The sequence below is a fragment of the Adiantum capillus-veneris genome, chromosome 3, assembly GCF_014529385.1.
Source record: "Adiantum capillus-veneris isolate H3 chromosome 3, ASM1452938v2, whole genome shotgun sequence".
Lineage (NCBI taxonomy): Eukaryota > Viridiplantae > Streptophyta > Polypodiopsida > Polypodiales > Pteridaceae > Adiantum > Adiantum capillus-veneris.
Window position 1 is genome coordinate 61,454,729 of NC_140933.1, and position 23,540 is coordinate 61,478,268.

Consider the following 23,540-nt stretch of genomic DNA (forward strand, 5'->3'; position numbering starts at 1 on the left):
CCACACCTTTTACCCCCTATATCTTCAACATCTCCATAGCCTTTTTCCTTGTAAAAATCTTGATAGCATATCATCCTCTACTTTCAATTGTGTCGCCTCTCTTCCTTCTCAGAGTGACCAACCATCATTATTCTGAATCTTACTACATTGTTCTCGATCTTTCTCCCCTCAAAGTGACAACAAAAGCTTCTCTTATTCACAATATTCAAAAGCGCAAACCTCTGATTTGACTTGTTCCATGTCCAAGGATAGACTAGACTCGAAGAGATAAACTCATTCACTGAGTGTTGCACTACAAGTTTTCGATCTTTTCACAAGTTGTAGTGTTGTGTGCTCAACAATAATGGACATCTGTCGGGAAGTCTTTCTCCTCACCAAAATTTTGACCAAGAATCAACACTCTACATGGCTATAAACATGATCAATCCATCACATAACGACAAAAACGTTTTATCGAGTACATAGTCTATGCTCACATGACTTCATCTTCAAACCTCAATCACTGTGGAAGTTATAAACAATTTATCAATTCTTTGCATCAGGATAAGTAATAAACTATCTCAAGGTCTTTTGCATCACCAAATTTAACCTAAAAGAAGTCTTTTACTCATTTATGAAGATTCAAAACATTGTAAGGTATACTAACTACACATTGGCCAATTGATAGTGTTTTTTTCTTTCACGATTGAAACGCTAAATGAATTATTACAAAACCATAAGTAATGTAGTTTCTTGATCAAAACATCATTTGATTATTGATTCAATTAACTTACAATGAAACTTTGTGGTCTAAATAACAAACTTTACTATAATCAAATGATATCCAACCAAAGAATCAATTTTAGACTAGTAATTACTAGCATCAAGGGGACGTGATTATCATCAAAGTCTATGGAATGATTATAATTTATATGAGATAGTAACTTTATGGATAGTCGTTGTGATTGATGACCATCATACGAAACTGTTGGAATTAGGGTTGCAGAGAAACACACACAGCTTGGAGAAGACGAAGGAAGCTCAAGGCACACAATAGAGAGTGTGTTACTTAGTGTGCAATGGAAAGATAGATAGCCCTAGAGTGATGGGCGTATATACAATGCACGGGGAAAAAACCTCCTAAAGAGGGAAAAAATGCCCCGGCGGTCCTAGTGTGTTCACATACATCACTACTACATGTATATGGTAACAAATCCCCCCTGGAGTGATGCGGTGAACGAGAGTTGGCACATGAGTAAAGGGAAGTGCCATGCCCTGAGGAGAGGATCAATCCACAAAGGGGAGTAAGCCCAAAGCTTTGCGGAAAGCTTCAAGCTTCTCACGAGACAATGCCTTTGTGAAAAGATCTGCAAGGTTGTCCTGTGTTGGCACATAAGCCAAGCCGATCTCTCCTGCTGAGAGCCTCTCCCTGACATAGTGGTAATGCACCTCAATGTGCTTTGTGCGAGCATGAAAAACTGGGTTCCTCGCAACTGCCAATGCGCTCTAACTGTCAGTGTCGATAGTGTTGGCAATGTCCTGTCCAACACCCAAATCAGCCATAAGGCGTCTGAGCCATACACACTCAACCGTTGCTGTGAAGACTGCCCTGTACTCAGCCTCACAACTCGAAGTGGCCACAGTAGGTTGCTTCTTGCTCAACCATGATATACATGAACTGCCAAGCATGAAACAAAAACCACTTGTGGACACTCGTGTGTCAAAACAACCAGCCCAATCTGAGTCCGAAAAAGCATGTAAGTGTGGCGGCAATGATCCCCCCCTTGGGATAAAACAACACTATGAGAGATCGTGGTGTTTACCGCGGACCATTACCGCAAAACAAGAGAGAGGAATTCAAAATGAGGAGAGAGAATCGTTTTGATGCAAAAGCGGCACTTTACCGCACATATTACCGCGCAAATATCCGCGATTATTGCCGCAAACAGTACCGCTAAGACAAGCTGGACCCCCTTCCCCCTTCCTCTCCCGCCGGTTTCCATTTAAATCCAATACAACTCCTACACTCTCCAGAATGCTTGCTCACTTCACTTAATCTCTCTTTCACTCTAAAATTCTATACATAAATCATTGAACTCACAACAAAACCATTACAAACACTATTCCTAAGCACATAACGAAACATTTGCAAATTAATCATATACTACACCAAGTGAAAGAATGGAGAGTTTTTTTAATTCTCATCTTGTATAAGATCTCTACAAGCACTAGGATCCATATTTAGACCCATAGTATTCAAATCAATAAACAAATTTAGAGATTCTTCCTCCTCTCCATCACCTCCTGTAGAATCATCATCGCTTTCTTCCTCTTCCTCCTCCTCAAGATGACTATTTGCAAGGCTTGGATGACCTTCTTCAACTTCTACTACATCTTCCTCTGCATCTTGTGGTGATGGTATGATGGGATCAATTACTGGCTCAATGTCCGTCTCTGCAAAGATAGATCTACCCCGCAGCGTGACTGGAATGACATACCAAAGTCTTCTTTGAAATATACATGGCACGTAAAAGACCTGTACGTCACACACTAAGAATAAGCTGATATATATAACTTAAATGTTTAATTTAAGTTAATTGCACATAGCCTAAATTACTTGCTCGCAACTACTAGGATACACCAAGTTGTCAGTTTTTCCCCGATGGAATTGGGCGGAATCCACCATAATGAGCCCATTTTCATGTCTTTTGACCTCACCCGCAAACCATCGACACTCAAAGAGGATTTTGTGAAAAGATCTGAAATCCACTTTGATTATTCTCTCTATAGTACCACAATATCTGACCTCATCTGTTGTTGTGTCAAAGTTTCCCATCACGCCACAATCATTAGTGGTCCGACGCTCATCTATCTTGCGGGTGCGAAAATGTCGGCCTTCGGACCAAATGGAGTTGAAAATGAGACCCTACAATCACAATGCATAAGAGGTTACATCGCATTTCATCAAGTGATTTGCATACATGCATACATAACATATACACACTCACCTTGCGCAAGCATCCTCACGCATACTCCCATTCTTTAGGGCTTATTTGTTCTCCTTGTGCTTTGGCATTGGTCATGGCATTATGGATCCACTCTACTTGAATCAAGTCAGGATATTTTGCAAGCTCTTTAGGAAAAGGAGGTGCACGTCTACCTCCATGGGACCTCTTCCATGCATCTCTATCCCTTTCTCTAGCTGCGCGGGCTTCCAAGTACATATTGACCCATTTGGTCATGATAGTGGCATTGAGTAAAGAGTAGTTGTTGACTATGGCATGAAACTCTCTATCCATGACCAAGAGTGAGCCTTTTCCACTGGGAATGGTTGAGTGCTTCCTAGGATCCTCTTCTTCACTCCACAAACGAGGCAATGATGGATCCACTGTGATGAGATACTGTGAGACATACACAAATGCCTCTTGCATCACCCAACCTTCTGCCATGATCGCCTGAAAACATTAAAACCACATATTTTTATTAGTAACTCCATAGCGTTTAAATGCTATCTATATTGTATTTATTTTGCATACCTCTAGTTGTGACCTCAATCTAACAAAATCCTTTAAATTCTTCAAGAATCTCTCCAAGAAGAACATCCATCTAGAGTGAACCACCCCACAAATGGCAATCTCCTCAACAAGGTGAAGCAATAGGTGTATTTGGCTAACAAGGATTGTACGTGGGAATGCATCCTCAATAGCACACACTACCTCTACTGCTAGCTGATGGGCTACTGGTATGGCTTCTACTTCTATCTCCTTGGAGCTCACAAATCTACAGGGCAAACGTTATATAGTAGATGAAAAAAAATTCCAAAGTTCATGCATGCACAACATGATATAGTACTTGAAAAAAACCCATTACCTCACAATCTCACCCACTTTGAATATTGTAGCCTTCACCTTAGTGTCCCCATAACCACTAATAGTTATGGGAAGTACAAACTACAAGCAATAAAACATCTTAGTGAATGTCAACCTATATATAAGGACACATAGACACCACAAATTTTTCTACTCTTACCTGAAGGATTTTATGCCAATCATGGGATTTCAATCCATACAATTGAGTGGAGCCACCCTTTTTGGTTTTTGTGAAAGCACCTTTGAGTGACCGCATATATCCCGTTGGAGTTCTGATGGATGCAATAACTTGCTTCGTCCGCTCTTGGTCTGCCTTTGACATTATCCATGGTGCTTTTGGAAGAATCATCTTTCCCCGCTTCCCCATGCGGGGCGTGGCTGAAGGGGGGAGATGTCTAATGGCTCTTAAATCTTCCCTAGCACCCAATGAATCCTTCTTGCCAATTATGTGATCCCATATAGCTTGCCCAACATTTTTGAATACATGCATAGGATCCAATAAGTGCTGAATTTTCAACGAAGCCCAATAGGGGAGCGACAAGAAGATTGAGTACCTCGACATACCCTTTGGCAACCCATTGGGAGGCGGTGAGGTACCATGATGCTCCTCCCAATGCTTCGCCCAATCAGTCATGTTCCAATGGAACGGCTGTACTCCATTGATAGGGGGAGCATATCTACGATGTGAAGGAGGTAGGAAGCGATGGTTGTTGGGATAGATCACCTTCCCAAGAAGAGGAGGTCTCTCTGTCACAAGGGAAGGGCCACAAGTGGGACACGCACTATGTCCAGATGTTGCCAATCCTGCCAAGAGGTAAACAAACGTTACACATGAGACGATAAACCTAAAGCAAAGAGTACAATTAACATGTGCATACTTACCAATTACCTCTCCAAATCCTGGGTAATCATGCATGGTCCACATGAGGATGCACTTGATGACGGCATTGCGGTCTCGTGGTGGCCATGAAATGTCAATGACATCTATGCCTCTCCATAGTTCTTGAAGCTCATCAATAAGAGGCTGCAGATATACATCCATGATTTTTACCTTGTGCTTTCCGGGAATGAGAAGTGATAGTAAAATGTTTCCCTTTTTTATTGCCTCCCAAGGCGGAATATTGTAGTTTACAACAACCACCGGCCAAGTGCTCCATGAAGTAGAGCGGTGCCCAAATGCATTCACTCCATCACTAGCTAACCCAATCCTCAAGTGACGAGGCTCATCCCTGAACTCTGGCCATGTGTCCTCTATGTGCTTCCACGCTAGTGAGTCAGCTGGCACTCTCATAATACCATCTGTGGAGCGGTTTTTTGCATGCCAACTCAAAAGCTCGCTCGTACCCTTCGATCTAAACATGTGTTGGATGCGAGGGATGAGTGGAAAATGCCTCAAAACTTTACGTGGAATTCTGTTGCTCTGCATTCCTTCTGTGAACCTAGGCTCCCCGCACGATGGACATGTGTCACAATCGGCATGCTCATTACGAAAGAGCACACAATCGTTCACGCAAGCATAAATGTGATCATAATCCATCCCTAATGCAGTCACCACTTCGCGGGCTTTTCGTCTGTTCTCTGGCATGTGATTGCCAGCTGGCAGCATCTTTCCTAGCAACCTATCACAAGAAGAAAGTACATTAGAAGCTAATTTATGCACTCCACAAGCATCCTTCACAATCTGTAAACATACCTCAAAAGTGCGTCGATACTAGCATTGCTCCATCCAAACATCGCCTGAAGGTTAAAGACTTCGAGAGAAGCCGTTAAAATGGAGGAAGAGCATCTATCATATAGTGCGGTGTGTGCCGAATCGAGTAGCTCACTCCTCGTTCGCTCGGAAACTTCTTCGCATGCACACTCTGGTTCATGCTCCTCCTCTCGTGCAAAGAGATCCTCAACCATTCTATGCAAATGGTCGTCTTCTGCATCCACGTAAGGAGATGGGATGTGGTCACTCGGATAAGAGGGAGCAACAGTACTTGGCTGATTTGATGTGCTTCCTCCCTCTCTAATGGATTCCTGGCGCATGCGCTCTTCCACCCTCCTTTCCCCTCCTCCACCAACCACACGCCAATTTGGGGTGACGTTAATGGCCGCAACAATTCGTTGATCGTTTGTTTACATCCGTGCACGCTTGCGAGGATCGTCCCATAGTCCATAATCTTCTACATGGCTCAAGCATATCCGTCGAAGTCGAGCAATGGCGCATTTGCACCACACGCATGGGCATGGTAATCGCTCGGCCAACCACCGTGATCTATCCGGTTCAGTGGACGGGCCAAAATCATCCCAAGCAACTTACATTAATAAATTACATACACTAATTAAAATCAAATTACCAAAGAATGTTAATAAAATATTAGTAAAAAGTAAAAATTAACCATTTAGGTAAAAATGTCAATTTCAAAGTACTAGAAATACTTTCATTTTATATATATTTTATAAATAACATAGTACCAATAGATTGTGAGGATCAATAGTAATAATGTCAGAACGTGGCCATCTGTTTATTTGGCCCGAATTTACGCCGCGATAATATACGCGGTAATGTTTGCGGTAAGAGACGCGGTAATGCTCGCGGTAATAGGAGCGGAAAATCAAATTTCAAATTTTTTTATAAATAGGGGCACCCGCGTGCCCCGCGAAGTTCAAAGCCCTAAAATTCGAATTTCATCGTCTTCTCCACAGAAGCCGAGAGCGCGAACCTCACAACCTTGAGCTCTACCTCCATCTCTACTCTTCTACTCTCCACCATCTCTACTCTTCCACTCTCCTACCCTCTCCCAACAAGCGCTTCAATTCCATGTAAGTTTTGTTGTTATGTTTTTTGATTTTTTCACACGCATACACACACATGCATATACACACACGTATACACACATGCATACACTCATACACACGCATGCACACTGTTAACCCTCACGGCACACGGACACCCATCACCTACGATGGACGCGTATTATGTATTTGGTAGAGTCAGGTACCGGGCTTGTCGGACCAATAGGGAAAGGTAGAGTGATCGCCGATGAGAGGCGCACTTTAACTTGGACATTCAAGGGATTAGTTGGTTAAGCATGGGCGCCCAAGTGTGAATGGGGTGAGCTCCTATAAAAGCCAACTAAACCTAATTTTTACTCATTCTCTCATTTGTGCAATTGAAGAGTGCTCTTGCTCCATCTCCATCTTCTTCTTCTTCACCTCCTTGTGTGTGTGTGTGTAAGAGAGAGAGAGAGAGGGAGAGTGTGTGTGCGATCGAGCATTACGAAGGCACGACGGCGGCGAAGCGGTTGAGCGCGGCACGACTGCAGCTTCTTCTTCATCGCGGCGAGGAATCCACCACGAAGGCGAGCGTAGAGCGGTGAGTGACACACCCTTTGTTTTCTTGAGCTTGCTAGTTTAGGCTTGTTGTGTGCTTGGAGCCGTTTGTGGCTCGCATACGGTGTATTGGCAAGTCCCTTGCTTCGACAGTGCGGCAAGGAGCGCACATTTTTGGCGCCGTTGCCGGGGATATGCCCTACACTAAGCTCGGTTAGCACTTTACGCTTCCTTGTGGTGCAATTTCTATCATAGGAAAGGCAGGGAAGGAGTGTGTGGAAGATTTCTGTTTTTTGCGTTTTCTACAATTGTTGTCAAGTTTCAATTTCTGCTATTGTCTGCGTTTTTCCAATTTCTGCAATTTCTGCGTTTTCAAGATCGGCGTTTTCAATTTCTGCAATTTTCCGTGTTTCTGTCAATTTTTTGCAATTTCTGCGTTTTTTCTGCATTTTCTACAATTTCTGCGTTTTTTTTGCATTTTCTGCAATCTTCTGCAATTTTCTGCGTTTTTCCTGCATTTTCTGCATTTTCTGCGTTTTTTCTGCAATTTCTGCGTTTTTCTACGTTTTCTGCATTTTCTGCGTTTTTCTGCATTTTTTTCAATTCCTGTATTTTATGCATCAACAAAAAAAAAAAAAAGTTAAAAAAATTTTTTGAAAAAAAAAAGTTTTTTGAAAAAAAATAAAATAAAATATTTTGAAAAAAAAAAAATTTAAAAGAAAAAAATTCGGAAATTAAAAACGCGAGCGAGCGGGCGGCGAAATTTTTTCGAAAATAAAAAACGTGACTCTTAAAACGGACGGTTTGGTTTGTATAAAAGGTAGATCAGGATCGGGATCATTTTCCCAAGCCCAAGCCCAAGCCCAAGCCCAGGCCTCAGTCCTATGATATATACTACACTCACTCTTATATATATACCCTACTCCCTCAAGAGAGAATGAGAGCATGTGGGACAAGTCCTCCACTCTCCTCCTTTCTCTTCCCACTTGCACCCTTAGACTTTCTAGTTTGGGCCTAGTTCCCTACTGGAAATTGACAGTTTTAGGGATTTCGAGGGCATAGAGTGACCAAACGGAGGGCTGTAAAGCACGGCACGACCCTCTGACCGATACGCTCGTTTCGAGCTATCACACGGCCCATTCCACGACACGCTCTAAAAAATCTAGCAAAAAAACAAACAAAAACACGCTAAAAACTAGTCACAAGGCCTCCTAGAGCAGCTTTTTGACACCTTAGGGTATCAAAAGCACATGCACTTACGCTCTGGGCGGGTGCTAGAACACGAGCATATTGAGGGTGCCTCTGTTCATACGGACACCCATTACCCATCCACGATAAGCTCTAGACCCTCATCGGGGACACAAGGTAGCACCACCCAAGACCCTAAAATAGCCGCTAGTGATTCCTCCTCCGACTCAGAAATCATGGAAGCATACCCTAACCAAAACACTGAGAGAGAAGGCCATGCACCTCCCGAAGCTCCACAGCCTAGTACTAGTATGTTTAGCCGTTTCATGGAAACATTAGGTAGAGCTACTCGCTCGGAACCTGATGCAAATGAAGCACACGAAGGGGGTGGGGAAGTGGACTCTCCTTTCACATCGCACGTGGACCCCGCACCCCCAAAGAGTGTCCATGTGGATATCCTGCCAACTTCTTACCAAGAAGGCCCTGTTGAGCTGCCTCCTTCAGAAGTTCCCTCTAGAGTACCGTTGGTGGCAAGTAAAACCACGGGGAGCAACATTGCTTCTACCTCACAAGAAACCGTTAACACGTCGACTCTAGAAGGATTGTTCATTAATGATCATTGGACATACGACCTCCACACTGAGGTGTTGACGGATCTACACTCTGGCCACGCCTACCATGTAGGATGGATAAAGATTGTACAATCCACCTCTAGTGCCACGAGCATCGAAGATCAACAGAAAATGATCTGTAATGTTATCCATGGCATTATTCAATCAGAAAGGCAAAACCGAGGGGTAAATATACTCTCAACTGGCCCCATGAGATTTTTGGATACGAGCAAGGCTCAACAGCCTACTCTATCTCAAATGGAGACTCCTCTAATGAGCCCCATGGACCCATCTTACGTCATTTCACCTGGGGTCTCTATGCAATCTGAGCCTCCGAGCGAAAACTTTAGCTTCCCTAACTTGGCTCAACCCTCTATCAAGGAAAACACAGTGCTCACTCCAGGGATAAGCCTGACAGAGAATGTACCGATGACATCTACGGTTAGCGCAGTGCCACTACCTAGTGTCGTAGTACCTAATATGGGGCCTCGACCATATGTGCCTCTAGCCCCTTATGCACACATGGCCCCCACAGCTCCAATTGTACCACTTGCTTATGCTCCTCGAGTGCCGCTCCCTAGCCCTTATCCGAGTGGACCTATGCCCGGTTATGTTCCATATCCTGCATCATCTACACATATGCCAAGACCGGTACCCGTTCCTCTCCCACATATGATTCCAAGAGTACCTCCACCGGCCCTGCCTCCTCACATAGGTGACTTGGCAGCGTTTGCTCAAACCATAGGTCGATCTATCGCGGAAAATATGCGTCATGCATCTGATAGAGAGCCTAGAAGTACGGCAGTACAAATTGCCAAACTCACGCAAAAATTCAATGGGGATGAAGATGCTAGGAAACACATTGAAGTGTTTGAACAAGTATGTGATTCCTTAGGGGAACGCAACGAACTACATAAGTGCAATGCCTTAAGCTTGACATTAAGTGGGAAGGCTGGAGATTGGTATAGAACCCTAAGGGTGGACGAGAAAACAATCTACCCTACCCTTCGAAGGTTGTTTCTAAAGGAGTACATACGAGAAGGTGTGCTTTGGGGTGTAGCATCTCAGCTACAGAAGGCCGAACGTAAGGAAGGAGAGTCAGTAAGGGACTTCATTAGTCGTCTAAAGCACTTAAACTCTCGTTGCCCTGTAAATGAGCGCTTCAACAATAACCAACTGCTTGATCGATTTATTCGAGGGTTGAGGAATGAAGGAATCTATAATGGACTAGTGATTAGAGGTATCACAACCTGGGAAGATGTCACTGCCAATGCAATCCAACTAGAGGACAACTTGATGATAGCAGGCATGAGGGTGTCTACTGACACGAGATCCACTAGCTCACAAGCCATTGAGTATGAACCCATGACTGCAAAGCCCATTGCCAATGAGCCAAAGGTATTTGAGACATTCTTGACAGACCTCACCAAGGCAATCCAAGAGTCTCTTAAGGATAATCGACCCCCTCAAAATAGTCAAGAAGGGAGCAACAATGGTGTTCCATTTGCTTAGGTCCACATAGCACTAGTGAGTGCCCTACGTTTAGAGTAAAATTTAATGGAACTTGCAACGCATGTGGTAGGTATGGTCACCAAGCTAAGGATTGTTTAATGATCAAACGTATGATGGCAAATAGACCACCTGTAGCCTGGACGGATGCGCCTCGAGCTCCTGTATTGATGCCTACTCCACCTGTTGAGCAACTACCGCAACACATGGTCCCTAGATCTCAAAATGTTGTACAAGCTACACCGCTACCACCTCCTGTGCTAGGACCGCAGCCCCCGCATCCAAGAGTCGCCCCTATGAACCAAGTGGGTTGCGAGCCATCAAATGCTTATCCAGATAGCTGTGAGGAGGAAATAGACACTAGTATTGCCTACGGACTTGATACATTGGAAGAATGTCCTATATACTACATGGAAGATTGTTGGGGACAAGTCAAGCCGGTTTATCAAGCTGCTGCTCTCGCATCCAGAGGTCAAAATATGAACACCCAGGCTAGGAGGCCACCTCTTCAATGCTACGAGTGTGGTGGACCACATCGAGTAGCGGAGTGCCCTATTAGGCTGCAAAAGAATGCGGCACAGATGCAGGTGAATCAAGGGAGCACGTCTGCAATGCCAATACTCACATGTAATCGTTGTGGCATAGATCACTTGATTGCCCAATGCCCCTATAACCCAAATGCGCCTAAAATCACACCCCTGAATTTGGTCGAAATTGCTAGTGTGACATCGCCAATACCACCCGTCGCACCCGCTTATGCGATTACACGGTCCATGCTTCAAGGGCCAGGACATATCCTCGAAGAGAGAGATACCGCGTCAGTTATCCAAGCAAAGAAAAAGAACACACGAAGGAAGAAGTCGCAGAATACGGAAAATTCAAAGCCAAGTTCCAAAACAAACATAGGAACAGGAGATGACCCCGTGTATATGAATGACCTCGAGGATGATTCAGATTCAGTCGAGACAATGGAGACTAGAACAAATACCACAAAGGGAAAGACCGACAAAGAAAACCGTAACATGGAACCAAATGAAAACCGAATGAGAGAAAACCATAAAGAGCCTCTGAAAACACCACAAGTGTTTCCAAATCCAATCCAAGACCCCCAAGATAAACCGCAGGGGCAAAAAGGGAAGAATCGTAAAAAGAAGATTGGGACGTACCCAAACCCAGTAGATGAGATTAAGCAGGTGAAACATCTAAGAGGTTTAGTGGAGGAGACTCAAAGGAAACTAGAACCAGAACCCATGCATGTAAAAATTCATGACACAGTGTTTCCCACGCAAGTTCATCCACCCCACATGAACCATAGACCGTTAGCCATATCTAGTATCATCCAAGAAGGGAGTGAGGACAGGACATCAGAAAGTGAGCATACACCCTTCTTGTTGGAAAGGATGTTTAACGAAGGAATACCTGATCCCATTGAGGAATATGAGATTCCATCCTCACCAGTTCCTAGTCAAGGACCTACACCCTGCAAAACGCCAATGAATGTTGCCAAACTAGTGGACTTCATGTCTTCTGAGGTCCGAACCACGATCATAGCAAAGCTGTATGGAGATCCTGAGTTATTCCTTGCACTTCGAGCATTCCTTAACGGAGAGCTACGAACGGGATTACCGCAGTTTGCGCAACCAAATAGGCCTGACTCGATTATGATTGATGAGGAAAATCATGTGCAATCACTTGACTTAGATGGACACGAGTCTGTGATCGAGGTACCCATTAACGAATTAGGGCAGTATTTTGAAGGCGACGAGTCTAATGCGACCCTACCCATCACTACCAAGGGATTAACTATAAAGGGAATTCTTGATGGTGGTGCGGGAGTTAGCATCGTTACAAAAGATTGTTGGGAATCCATGGGAAAACCCCGCCTCAGTGTTACTAACATTGTGGTAAAGATGGCAAATGGTACCATAGCCAAACCTATGGGGATGCTCAAGGATCTTAAGATCAAAGTTCTAGGACACAAGGTACGACATACGTTCATTGTAATGGATTTCTCTAAACACCTTATGTCATATGAAATGATTTTAGGACGACCATTCATGAGGGAAGCACAAATGGTTCACGATTGGTCTAAAAATCATGTCTATTTGCAATTCCAAGACTCTGTCCTTAGAGTGGATTTGGTGACTGGTAAGGTACACCCCTTAGGGAGTAAAACCATTATTGATCATCGCTCTGACACCACAGTTCACTCGGCCCCACTACAATATTGTTACACTTGTAAGAAGGATACAGACATTGGCCAAGATTCTCCTTACATGGATGTGTTACCGGGTATGACGGAATCAGACAATGTAGACTGGGTCCACCTAGCATCAACCATAGACACTTGGGGAAATAGAGGGACGACCTGGGTAACACCTGAGGGGGATGAAATGCCTATACCCTTAAATATGCTACAAGCAATGCATATCGCTTCCGACAAGACTCATCCTAATGTCACGAAAAAAACATACAAGTGGGTCCCTAAAGCTTCTTTAGTGACCATAGCTAGTGCTAAAAAACAGAAGCCTTGTAAGAAACGTACCACTCGCTCCATGAAAAGTAAGAAAATGTTGCGATGGATCCCTAAACGACTATTGGAAGCCCAAGGCTACTATCAAGGAAATGATCAAATCTGGGTGCCAAAACGTAGATTGTGCTCTTACCTGTCACCTGGCCCATGTAAACCCAATCCTGTGGCTCCAAAACAAATTGAAAATCGCGGAAAGGAAAAAATCATGGAATGTTACACACCCGTTCTAGAGCTAGTTTGGGTACCAAAGAAAGAACGATTTGTTCCACCTAGCTCAGGAACAGGGAAATCAAATGAAGCTTCTTGCTCTTCATGTAGTTCCTATATGCAAATCGAAGCTTCAACACAACCTCCACCTACCACTGTACATATCCATCCAAGCACGAAAGAGTTTGCACCTTCCGGGGTAAGTTCACCACCTACAACAACGTTGCAAATAAAATCCTGGGAGAGTACCTTACCACCCTTACAACTTGACGAGGCACCTAGGGTAATAGAAAACTACTGGCAAAAATCCTCACCTATTACCAACTGGAACAATTGGTTTCAAAGGGTGGCAAGCTCATTTCAAACGGTATGATCTACCCAAGGAAGGGGGGAGTGTTTGCTGACAGTCATCATTCATTTGTTTCCCTCTCAACCTTTTTCCCTGACCTCTCAATCTCCAATCTTAGGGAATGTACATATAAAGCTTTATACTCAAAAAAAAAAGAAAAAAGAGCAAGAGCAATTAGCAAACGAGTATGCACATTAAAAGTCAAAACATTGACTCAGACCTACACATGTCACATTTGGTACAGTGAAACAGAAACCTATGCCATGAAACACCTTCGATCCTCATCACTTGAGTGATGGAGGGTAGGTAAGATTAGTACGATAGGAGTGTTTCTGTTTTAGAGTTGAGTGATTAGAAAAGTTCTCTTTTCCCACTGATGTGCCTCCTAGAGGTATTGTTTGTGTTTCATAGTGTGTACAGGAGCGTGTTGCTATTGATAGGATTTGGACCTTCATGGAACCTTTCTCTCGTTCACACTTCAAATCAAGCGCGACCATCAACACAAACAGGTGTTTCTTGTCCATTAGCATTGCCCTTATCTTTTTGCATCTATGATTGTCTGCTTTGATTGTGATTGGTAGCATAATATTCAGCGCATTGGCTTAGTATCAAACATTTAATTCAATGTAATGTTTTGTCATAATCACTTGTCTAGGTTTAAAAATCAAGCAGTCCGACTAAGCTAGTTTGACCAAGCTAGGTATTAGAAATCTTCTCTTAATACCATGGGGAATGCCTTCCTAATAATCAATGGTTACTTAGGTTCTTAATCCGATTTAGGCAGCATTGTATGAAATGTACTAGGGCTTTCTAGTGGGCTTAACCCTATCGACCTTTAGCTTAAGTATTATAAAGGGAGTTTACTAATGTGATGAGCCTGGGGAATGTAACAGTGTTATATGACCTCCCAAAGTTACAAAATTTAAATGTTGAAAATGAACAAGCAAAAAATCAAAGTGCCACAATGTAAAATTTTAAGCTGGAAGAGAAATCTCAGCTTGATTTGGTACTTCACTCACATGTATCGCCTATGGTACTAGAGCCCTAGAGGTTCCCAGTGTGGGCGCTTTTCCTTGAAAAGCAAAAAACCCAAGGCATACAAAATAAGCACACACATCAAAATTGAATCAGTGTGAAAAGACTTGGGGGGTCAAAGAAAAAGTAATCAGTCAGGCGATGATTTCATGAGAAATTCCTTTTATGGTAGCTTAACTACAAGGTTTTCTAGATATAGCCTCTAGTCAGCCCTTGAACATGAATACTTGGCTCTCGCGATTAAACAACTTAATTGACCACTGAAAATTAAGAAGCTTACCCATGGTATTAATATTCGATCTCTAGTGCTTTTCGACCGTCAAATTAGCGACCCCAGACTTGTTTAATTTTTTGCCTTTACATCTGTTTATGCATTTGATTACATTGCAATTTAATGTTCATTGCTACCAAATTGTTTGAAATTCTTTGACCAATCAATTTTTCTACCTAAAACTGCATATGCTTTTTAAGAGAATGCAATTACTGTGCCAATGTTGTTTGATTTTGTAGTGACTGAAGAAGGCTAAGGACATTCATCTCAAATGCTCTTCCACCTCGACGACCCAGCTTCAACTCAATAGCTTCCGAGGACGGAATCTACATCAGGAAGGGGGGCATGTTAACCCTCACGGCACACGGACACCCATCACCTACGATGGACGCGTATTATGTATTTGGTAGAGTCAGGTACCGGGCTTGTTGGACCAATAGGGAAAGGTAGAGTGATCGCCGATGAGAGGCGCACTTTAACTTGGACATTCAAGGGATTAGTTGGTTAAGCATGGGCGCCCAAGTGTGAATGGGGTGAGCTCCTATAAAAGCCAACTAAACCTAATTTTTACTCATTCTCTCATTTGTGCAATTGAAGAGTGCTCTTGCTCCATCTCCATCTTCTTCTTCTTCACCTCCTTGTGTGTGTGTGTGAGAGAGAGAGAGAGAGAGGGAGAGTGTGTGTGCGATCGAGCATTACGAAGGCACGACGGCGGCGAAGCGGTTGAGCGCGGCACGACTGCAGCTTCTTCTTCATCGCGGCGAGGAATCCACCACGAAGGCGAGCGTAGAGCGGTGAGTGACACACCCTTTGTTTTCTTGAGCTTGCTAGTTTAGGCTTGTTGTGTGCTTGGAGCCGTTTGTGGCTCGCATACGGTGTATTGGCAAGTCCCTTGCTTCGACAGTGCGGCAAGGAGCGCACACACACACATGCATACACATGCATACACACACACTAATTACACACACTAATTAGTGCATGTGTTCTTTACACACACTAATTAGTGTGTGCATTATTCTAATGCACACACTAATTAGTGTAAGTAAAGACACACCAAAACTTAAATTTGTTAATTATTAGTTACTTGCAAAATCTAAACTTGTTAGATTTTATTACTTGCACAACCTAATATGTTAAATTTGGGATTGGCCATGCACACACTAATTAGTGTGTGATTAGTGTGTTATTAGTGTGTGCATTGGCCAATGTGATTGGTCAATGCACACACTAATTAGTGTGTTATTAGTGTGTGCATTGGCCAATGTGATTGGTCAATGCACACACTAATTAGTGCTCATGAACACACACTAATTTGTGTGTGATTAGTGTGTGCATTGACCAATGTGATTGGTCAATGTACACACTAATTAGTGTGCTATTAGTGTGTGCATTGGCCAATGTGATTGGTCAATGCACACACTAATTAGTGTGCTATTAGTGTGTGCATTGGCCAATGTGTAAATTTTTAATCATATATTCAAATTTTATACCCTAGTTTAATCTTTGTCGTAATAAATGCAGACCATGTCTTCTTCTTCCACACCACGCTTTCGCAGCATTGAGGATTTCATGCCAGACGGGATGTCATATCCCGACGCTCTCTCTGCCTATCATTCACAGCCGTCGCCTCAGCAGTCATCATCAGGGTTCGGCTAGTTTCGGGACGCTCTAGGTGGGTCCACTGCCGTACCTGTGACCGATCCAGATGTGGAGAGGGCATTGCGTCTTTGGGCTGAGTGGTTAGGTTCACAGCAGACCCTTACACAGCGCTATTCACCGGCGCAGCTAGCAGCTTTTGGATTATCAGAGGTCTCTACTCCAACTGGTGGCACTCCATACCTGCAGAGTTTTCCAGCTACAGCTCCACGTTCAACTTTTCCTTCACAGGGTCCAATGCCCCAGGGTCCGACGCCATTGGGTGCGACGCCACGGGCGTCCACCTATCCATCACCTATCCCACCTCCTGTCCCAGATTCACGTCGGCGCTCTTCTGGCAGTCAACGTCAGGGCAGCTCGCACGCTAGCGCCGGTCGATCTCGACGAGGGAGCGGAGCTAGTTGTTGTTTTGGGGGGAAAGGGGGGGGGGGGGGGGGGGGAGTACTACAGATTCTCCTCCACAGTCACTGCTCCCTGCTCCAGCAGAAGATGAGGACCATGACATGCCTTCACCAGATGCTCGCGGGTTATACTACCAGGTTCATAGAGGAGGTATGGTGGATCTCGGGACAGCACAGGGCAGGAGATTCCGCACACACGTCAACCAATTAATCCACTCCACATATATCAATTGTTTTCTCAAATTTGATCAGCAAGATCCCTACAACCTCACATATATAGAGACAACCATGCACATGCGTTTTCCCAACCCTGAGGGGAAAGAATTCTCAAGGCAATGGTTGCAAGAGCATGTCAAAACATTTCTGAAGAACAAAAAATCTAGTGTGAGGAGAGCGGCAAAGAAGACAATGGAGTCTCCAGAGCATAGCTATCGGCCAGGAAATGTCCATGATGTGGAGTGGGAGACCGCTATGGGCGAGAAAGAGGACGAAAGGGCAACCGGTGTGAGGATGTATACGCGGCAAGTTGAGGCCAGATCCCATCAGACTCCTACGTATTATGGTTCGGGAGGAAAAACGGCTTGGAAAGACAAATATGTAAGTAAAAATATTAGTTTTATTGTAAAAAATCTAATGTTTTTCATTTAATTAATTGGTTGCTATTTTTTGTCAGTATAACATTACCATGAGTCGCCCGACCAGAGAAGTGCAGAGATATAGAGAGAACCATACCAAGTATCAAACTTGGTGTTGGTTGTCTGAAAATCAAATGATCTCTCGAGAGGAGTTCGAAAATGCGTGCAGAAGTCTGCAACATGTAAGTTTAATCTTATCTAAATAATCAAATTGTTGATTTTATATCAAATATTAAATAACAAAGTGTTAATTGTTTCTTTTTTATGGTTTTGCAGAGTCAAGGAGTTCCACGTGAAATGCCGCCAACTCCTCCATGAGCATCCTCTATTTTGTATACGCGGGCCCCGTTTTCCCGATCCCACATGACCATACTCTATTTTGTACACTCGGGCTTTTTTTGCCCTTTATGTAAATGCAATACCTATCATTTTTTGGCTCAATACCTCCCCCAATTGTAATTCCACTTATGTAAATGAAATTATCAATCTTCTTTTGGCTCAACGTATTTTTCGATTGTGATATTTTGTTGTAATTAATAATAATTTTATAAAATAACTAAAATAAATAAAAAAATAGATGACCTTTTGGATGGTCCTAGAAAGGACAATCCAAACGGTCATCTGTTTTTTTATAATAAATCCCTTCGCCGTAATGCTCGCGATAAGCCTGACACGGTAATATGTGAGGGTACTGTTGCAGCAAAGCATGCGGTAATATTGGCGGAAATATTTCTGCATCCATTACCGGATCAGGTACCGCTGGACCATTACCGCTAGCTTTGCTGCAGTATTTGCCGCGTACGGGAATTTTTATATTTCAAGTTTGTTTGTTTTTTTGCGGTAATGTGAGCGATAATACCGCGCATATGTTATAGTGCAAGCCAAGATGTAAAGTGCCACTAAGGTAGCGGAAAATCCTCTTGACAGCCTGCCAATGCTTAGACCCTGGGCTATGCATAAATCTGCTGACCTGTGAGACTACAAACTGAATATCCGGCATGGTGTTGCATACATAAATGAGGCAGCCAACAGTAGTTTGGTAAAGAGTGACATCAGCAGGATCGCCAGCATCATGTAGACTCAACTTCAAACCTGTTTCCATGGGAGTGGCAATAGGTTTTCAATCCTCAAGTCCAAACTTACATAGCAATGTCTCTATGTAGCTTTTCTGACACAAGGCAATACCACCATCACACTGCTTAAACTGTATACCCAAGTAATGATGCAACAGCCCCAAATCTTTCATCTTGAAAGTAGCATTCAAATCAGCCTTAAATTCAGCAATATGTCTCTCATTTGGTCCAGTGATCAGCAAATCATCAACATAAAGAACCACAATGAGAAGTACATCACCCTCACGCTTTACATACAATGTGCCCTCTATTGGACTGTTACGAAAGCCTTGTTTGACCAAATGAGTTTTAGCTTTCTCATACCAAGCACGAGGAGATTGCTTCAACCCATACAAAGCCTTGTTACATTTGCACACTTTGTCCTCTTGTCCTTTTATGACAAAACTGCGAGGCTGCATTACATAAACTTCCTCAAATATGTCACCATTCAAGAAAGCAGTAACAATGTCTCATTGATGTACATCCCAACCAAAATGAGCTGCCAATGCACATAGAAAACGCACAGTAGTCATACGACAAGTGGGAGCAAAAGTCTCTTCATAATCTATGCCTTTTTGCTGTGCATAACCCTTTGCAACAAGTCGAGCCTTATGGCGATCGATCTCACCATCCGGCTTGCGTTTCAACTTGTAAACCCACTTTGTACCAATGGCCTTTTTTCTAGGAGGCAAATCACATAAAGTCCATGTGTCATTTTCTATAAGTGCATCATATTCTGATTGCATGGCAGCCATCCAATTTTCTGAATTTTGTGCTTCATCAAAATTCAGTGGCTCCTCAACATCATGTAAGCTAGACACAGCCAAAGCATAACAATCTGATGCATTAGATGCACGGCGAGAGCCTGAACGAGTACGACTAGACAAAGGTGCATCCAATTTACTGTCACCCAAAGGGTGCACCAGCCATTTTGGCATACCTCTAGCCTGCTCATTTTCAGCCCTTTCCTCATCAAGTACATCATGTACATCTGCATCAGTAATAGTCTGATCTAGAACATTTTCAGAAACCCCCATAGGTTGTACATTTGCCTCATTAGAACTTACATTCGTATTTCCACCACTGAAAAGAGGCAACAAAGTGTCATAAATGTCCTGTGAGCTTACATTACTGTCTCTAGTACATGACAACAAGGGTTGAACAGAATCTTCCACAAACACTACATCCCGTGAAACCAGAATACGTTTTGTTTGCGGATGATACAACCTGTAACCTTTGCTTTTAGCACTATAACCAACAAAAATACATTTGACAACCTTATCATCCAATTTCTACACTGCACTTGTGGCATCAAAGCATATGCCAAACAGCCAAAAACACGCATGTGCTCAATAGAAGCCTTTCTATCATGCCATGCTTCATAAGGAGTAATAGACTGCAAAGCTTTCATAGGACACCTGTTAAGTACATAAGTGGCACACATAATGGCCTCAAGCCAAAAAGAATGCGGCAAAGCTTGACTTTTGACCATACATCGTGCCATTTCCGTCAGTGACCTATTTTTCCTCTCAGCAACACCATTTTGCTGAGGTGTATAAGGCACTGTACATTGGTGTTTTATCCCACGAGTAGCCAGAAATGCATTAAATTCATGAGACATATACTCCCCCCCTCGATCAGAACGGAGGGTGCCCATAGTACATTTCGAGACATTTTCAGCCATAGCCAGAAATTGTTTGAAGCACATAAAAACTTTGGACTTCGCTTTAAGCGGAAATACCCATGCATGCCTGGAGTAATCATCAATGAAAGTCACGAAGTAGAGGTAATTGCCCAAGGACGGAGTTTGCATGGGCCCACAAACATCACTATGCACAAGCTGCAACCTGCATGTGGCCCGAACTGAACCATCCTTTGGAAACTTAGAACGCTGCATCTTACCCAAAATACAGCCTTCACAAACATGTTTGACGGGTGCTTCAAGAGGCGGCAAAGAAGCAACCATATCAGATTTCTGCAAACGCAGCAAACTGGCAAAATTCAGATGATCAAAACGTGCATGCCAAAGTTTTGCATTTGAAATAGCCCTTGAATCTGCAACAGCATTTGCAAAAAAAATTCCACACTTTTCATACAAAGTGAGCTTATACAGCCCATGGCACAAAAGCCTAGATGCAACAATTTCATCACCAAAACTGAGTTCATGAACTGTAGATCTGTCATCCACAAATTTGACTACAACTCCAAGTCTAGCAAGTGCGGATACAGACAAGAGATTCTTCTTGATCCCAGGTACATAAAGTGCATCAACAAGTGTGAAGGAACTGCCATTAGCAGCAGTGAGCACAATCTTTCCAACTCCTTGAACTAGATAAGATGCGTTGTTGGCACAAGTGACTGAATTCCCATGAGGGACAGACTCGAGAGAGGTAAACAATTCACGATGTGAGGTAATGTGCTTTGTAGCACCATTGTCGAAATACCACACATGTGAATTTGCAGCAACTGACAAGTATGCATCATGGACAGCAGGATTGTAAGTGCACTCTACGCTAAACGCCCATTCTGCATCAACATCAGCATTACAGTCTCCTTTCACAGAAGACTCAACAATGGCTGCATTTGTAGTGGAACCAGCATTTGCAGTGGAACCACCCTCTTTCTTCTTAGCCTCTTTGGCCTTCAACTTAGGACACGACTTGACCAAGTGATCATTGGCTTTACAATAATGGCAACACATCTTCTTTTTGCCCTTATCACCAGAATTGCCAGACGAAGTGCTGCTAGCAGAAGCATTAGGAACAAAATTTTTGCCACTCGCAGCAGAACCATAAGAAGTGGCTGCATTACTGCTACCACCCTTTCTTTGAGAAGCAATAAAAGCCTGTTCAACTGCACGCTGCCTAGTCCTGTTTTTTCTGGAAAGTGACTCTTGCAACAACAATGTGCATAATGCATGAAACTTGACAAATTCAGGATTTCCTTGGGTCATCAGTCTCCAAGTACTAGCAAAAGTCTGGTAGAAATCTGGTAAGGCATTAAGAACAGTCTGCACAAGGTAACTGTCTGAAATGACTTCACCTACAGAAATAAGCTGCTCATTGATATCCTTGACACTAGCAAGGAAAGTGTCCATATCATCTTCCTCATGCATAATCTTCGACTCCAGCTCTTTACGCAACAAAGCAATTTTAGCGTCATTGCGGCTTGCATAAAGACCTGCTAGAATATCCCAAGCCTGTTTTGCAGATTTTGTTGAACGGATGTGAGGAACAATGGTGCGCTTCATAGACAACGCAATCAATGCATGAGCTTCACAGACACAAAAACATGTTGCATCATATAAGCCCACATAGGGTAGTTGTCCCCATCCAACCTGTCCTCAGCAGCAAACATCTTGAACACATCTGTGTTGTTGTTGTCAGCCATGGTAAATGCTGCACCTGATGTGAAAACTGCCCGAAAATAGGAGAAATGGAGCGGGAACAACCTGTACTATATGGCACAAACCGTAGAAGACTATAAGACACCTGTTATGCAGAAAACGGCACTGACAGAAATTCTGCACAAAATGACTAAATAGCCTGTGCAGTAATGCCTGTAGTGGAAACGGAGGCCGAAATGAGCCCAAATCAAAACCTGTGAACGCTCTCCAAAGCTCACTGAAATCGGAGAAAGTAAGCAGGCGTGTGCTGGAGCAGCTGGCGACTAAGCCCGGGAGGACGTGACCTGCTTTGATACCAATTATTGGAATTAGGGTTGCAGAGAAACACACACAGCTTGGAGAAGACGAAGGAAGCTCAAGGCACACAATAGAGAGTGTGTTACTTAGTGTGAAATGGAAAGATAGATAGCCCTAGAGTGATGGGCGTATATACAATGCACGGGGGAAAAAACCTCCTAAAGAGGGAAAAAATGCCCCGGCGGTCCTAGTGTGTTCACACACATCACTACCACATGTATATGGTAACAGGAAATTTTTAATGTTATATGCTTTCAATTACATGTCCAGGAAAAATGTTTACCACACATCTTGCATGATTGAATTAATGCAAGGCGGTACCCAGTATAGTGTGATTATCCCTTTCGACTAGAGGAAGATCATATTTTAAAATGGTTCTGCTTTGAAAATAGCAACATTGGCAATGCTAAACTCTACAGTGGCTAAAGGAATCAAACATTCATAAGCACTTGCAAAAATATATAGGATTTATGACAAGAGGGTTTTAAGCCAAAGTTCAAACCTGGAAAAAGTGTCTTTTTGAACTATGTTAGTTGAAAGCATGTGGAATACACTGGTCATGGGCTGATAGATTAAGTAGGGAAGAGTAAAGTAGCATTCATGATTAGGAGAGCATAATCACACATAACAAGAGAATGAAATCAAAATGGAGAATTTATTATTGAACTAGATGAACAAAATACAAGAAATCTCTTTTTTCTAGCCTTGAGCTAGGCATCTCTACACTCAATGTAGTACAACTCTAAATAAAGGGAAAAGCATCTGATTTTGAAAGCATATGAAATACACCATATGGTCATGCTAGTTTATGTGAAGGACTCTCATCCGATATCATGTCATTCATAGATGTAGGTTGATAGGCTTAATCCCATCTCCCTTTTGGGTTTAAACTATGAAAAATGTAAAAGAAACTCATTTGTCAAGATGGTTCATACACATAACTAGCTAAAGATAGCTAATAACTATGGTTTCTATAATGACACATACTCATAAGACTTCCCTTGTAGCTGTAAGTCCATGGGCTAGTGTGAAGCTAGCTCAGGGGTTACCTATATAATGGCATATGGCTTAGTGGAGAGCTAGAATTCATTGCCATATGCCTTAAAGTGATATCATAGCTATTTTTAGAGGGGGCATGGTCTTTACATGCACATGCAACCAGGG